This window comes from Mandrillus leucophaeus, unplaced genomic scaffold (genome assembly GCF_000951045.1).
Source record: "Mandrillus leucophaeus isolate KB7577 unplaced genomic scaffold, Mleu.le_1.0 Scaffold554, whole genome shotgun sequence".
Lineage (NCBI taxonomy): Eukaryota > Metazoa > Chordata > Mammalia > Primates > Cercopithecidae > Mandrillus > Mandrillus leucophaeus.
The window spans coordinates 1,522,950-1,526,721 of record NW_012105964.1 but is presented as its reverse complement, the minus strand read 5'-3'; the positions used below and the strand labels follow the sequence as shown (position 1 = coordinate 1,526,721).

The 3,772-nt window shown below is 34.6% G+C and overlaps 1 pseudogene across 1 annotated transcript in view; it reads right to left on the bottom strand.

The window, feature by feature from the left end:
• Positions 1 to 3,772, bottom strand: part of LOC105552406 — a 121,898-nt pseudogene that overhangs the window by 97,748 nt on the left and 20,378 nt on the right. The window lies entirely within an intron of this gene.

Below are 3,772 nucleotides of genomic sequence, written 5' to 3'. Positions count from 1 at the left end.
TATATATGTCCTTTAGTTTCCTCCCATTTTATTCAAAACTATATATAACTATATATCTGTATATATAGATATATATATCTCACTGCATCTACATAAATAATATATCATTGCTTCTGACTGCTAGATAGTGTTCCATGATTTGCATCCAGCACTTACTACTAAGTACAGCCATATTGCTCTTCAGGACTGTTCCTTTACATTCCAGGAGTGATGCAAGAGAATTCCCGTTTGCTCATAATTGGTATTATCCAACTTTCTAACTTTTCCCAATCTGATTGTTGTAAAGTGGCGTCTCATTATTCCTTTCATCTGCATTTCTCCAATTACTGCTGAAAATGGACATCTCTTCACATGTGTGTTACCCATTTATATTTCTCCTTCTATAGATAGCTTATTCATTTCTTGTGACCATTGTCTTTCATTTATTGATTTGTTCATTGTATGTATTCAGTAATATCTAAGATTAATATCACGTGTTAATATATAGTATATATCTTCCCAAGTCTATTTCCATTCTGTTAAATTTACCTATGGTGTTATTTATTAAATAGAAATCCTTAATTTTGATGTAGTTAAATGTACGATAGTTTTCACATTATTTTTGCACTTTTTGCATTATGCTTAAGATAATCTCCACTACAACATCACAAGAAATTTTTATTAGAATTACATTAAATTTCTAGATTAACTCAGGTATAATTTGTATCTTTGCAACATTCATCTTGTCATGAAAATGTTACAGCTCTCCAATTATTCAGGTCTTCTTTTATGTCTTTCATAAGGTTAAAAAAATTTTCTTATAACAATTTTCCCTGTTCTTTGTAGGTTATTCCTAACTATAATTTTTATTGTGATTATGAATAATGTCTGTTTTCCTATGGCATTTTCTATTAAATTCTTGCTATGGCAGACTTTTCAAAGTTTATTTTAACTAGAAAACTTCCAACTCTCTTATTGTATTAAGTGTTTGTTTATTGTGTTTTCTATGCAGATGATTATTTTATCTGCAAATAATGGCAAGTTTTTTCCTCCTTTGAATCTTTCTATTTCTCATTTCCATTTCTTGTCTTCCTGTACTATCCAGGACCTTTAGTTCTTTATAGAACAGTAAGCAGTGCTGACATGACAAATTCTTGTTTTGTTCCTGATCCATAAGAGAGTGAATTTAGTTTCTCCATCAAATATGATGTTGTCTGTAGGATTTTTGTACATAATATTTATGAAGTTAAGGGAGTTTCCTTCATGTCTTAGTTTACTGAGAAGGGCTTTTCCTAATTAATAGATATTAAAATTTGTCAAATTCTATCTATTAATGTGAGTGTCAACAGTAGATTTTTTGATTTTAGAAATTTTTTAAAATTTTTAATTAAAATTTAATCTTAAGCTTTTTCTGATTTTAAGTTTCTGATTGATTTTAAGTCATGTAATTTCTGGGACAAATGCTACTAGATCTATATATATATAAATTTTACTTTAAGTTCCAGGATACATGTGCAGAACGTGCAGGTTTGTTACATAGGTATACATGTGCCATGGTGGTTTGCTGCACTTATTTACCCATCCTCTAATTTTCCTTCCCTTGCCCGCCACCCCCAACAGGCCTGGGTATGTGTTGTTCCCCTCCTTGTGTCCATGTGTTCTCATTGTTCAACTCCCACTTATGAGTGAGAACATGTGATGTTTGATTTTCTGTTCCTGTGTTAGTTTGCTGAGAATGATGGTTTCCATCTTCATCCATGTCCCTGCAAAGGACATGAACTCATCCTTTTTTATGACTGCATAGTATTCCATGGTGTATATGTGCCACATTTTCTTTATCCAGTCTATCACTGATGGGCATTTGGATTTGCTCCAACCCTATTGTAAATGGTTCTGCAATGAACATATGTGTGCATGTATCTTTATAGTAGAATGATTTATATTCCTTTGGGTATATACCCAGTAATGGAATTGCTGGGTCAAATGGAATTTCTGATTCTAGATCCTTGAGGAATCACCATACTGTCTTCCACAATAGTTGAACTAATTTACATTCCCATGAATAGTGTAAAAGTGTTCCTTTTTCTCCACAACTTCTCCAGCATCTATTGTTTCTTGACTTTTTAATAATCACCATTCTGATCAGCATGAGATGGTATCTCATTGTGGTTTTGATTTGCATTTCTCTAATGATCAGTCACGTTGAGCTTTTTTTCATATGTCTGTTGGCTGTGTAAATGTCTTCTTTCACAGTGTCTGTTCATATCCTTTGCCCACTTCTTGATGGGGTTGTTTTTTTCTTGTAAATTTGTTTAAGTTCCTTATAAATTCTGGATATTAGACCTTTGTCAGATGTGTAGATTGCAAAAATTTTCTCCCATTCTGTAGGTTGCCTGGTCACTCTGATGATAGTTTCTTTTGCTGTGCAGAAGTTCTTTAGTTTAATTAGATCCCATTTGTCCATTTTGACTTTGTTGCAATTGCTTTGGCATTTTCATCATGAAGTCTTTACCCATGCCTGATCATAGTATATTTCTATAATACAGTTGACCCTTGAATAACCTGGGGGTTAGGGGTGCTGCCCCTCATGCAGTTGAAAATCTGCATATAGGCCAGGTGTGGTGGCTCACGTCTGTAATCCCAGCAGTTTGGGAGGCCAAGGCAGGCAGATCAAGAGATCAGGAGATTGAGATCGTCCTGGCTAATGCCGTGAAACCTTGTCTCTACCAAAAAATACCAAAAAATAGCCAGGCATGGTGGCACGCACCTGTAGTCCCAGCTAATCGGGAAGCTGAGGCAGGATAATTGCCTGAATCTGGGAAGCAGAGGTTGCAGTGAGCCAAGATGGCGCCACTGCACTCCAGCCTGGGTGACAGAGCAAGACTCCGTCTCAAAAAAAAGAAAAGAAGAAAATCTGCATGTAACTTTTGACTCCCCAAAAACTTAACTGCCGATAGCCTACTGTTGACCAAATGCCTTATGAATAACATAAAAAGTTGATTAACACATGTTTGGTATGTTATATGTATTATATATTGCATTGTTACAATAAAGTAAGTTAGAAAAAGTAAAATGTTATTAAGAAAGTCATAAGGAAGAAAAAAATATTTATTATTCATTAAGTGAAAATGGATCATCATAAAGGTCATCATCTTTGTTGTCTTCATGCTGAGTAGACTGAGAAGGAGGAAGAGGAGGGATTGGTCTTGCGATCTCAATGGTGGCAGAGGCAGAAGAAAATCTGCATATAAATGGACCCACTTGATTCAAATGTGTTGTTCAAGGGTCCACTGTATATTGGTTGGTGCTCATCTAATATTTTACATAAGAATCTTCTGTGTCATAAACAAAATGAACCTAAAATTTTATTTTGTTGTACTGACTTGGTTTTACAAATCAAGGTTATGCCAGCCTCAGAAATGACTAGAATTGCTTTTGTTCTGTTTTATTTTCTGAAGCAATTTACTTAGATACAAATTATCTAATTAATAAATTAACTAATTTGCTTCCTGAAATTCTATGAGAGCCCATCCTCTAAAACCATCTAGATTGAAACTTTTTCTATGAAATTAGGATAATTTCTATTTCAATCCATTTGAAGTTTCTATTTTTAAATCTGAGAGTAATGGTTGCTTATAATTTTACTATTTTAGGCCAGGCATGGTGGCTCATGCCTGTAATCCCAACACTTTGGGAGGCCCAGGAGGGTGGATCACCTGAGGCCAGGAGTTCGAGACCAGCCTGGCCAACATGGCGAAACCCCGTCTCTACTAAACATACAAAAAATTTAGCC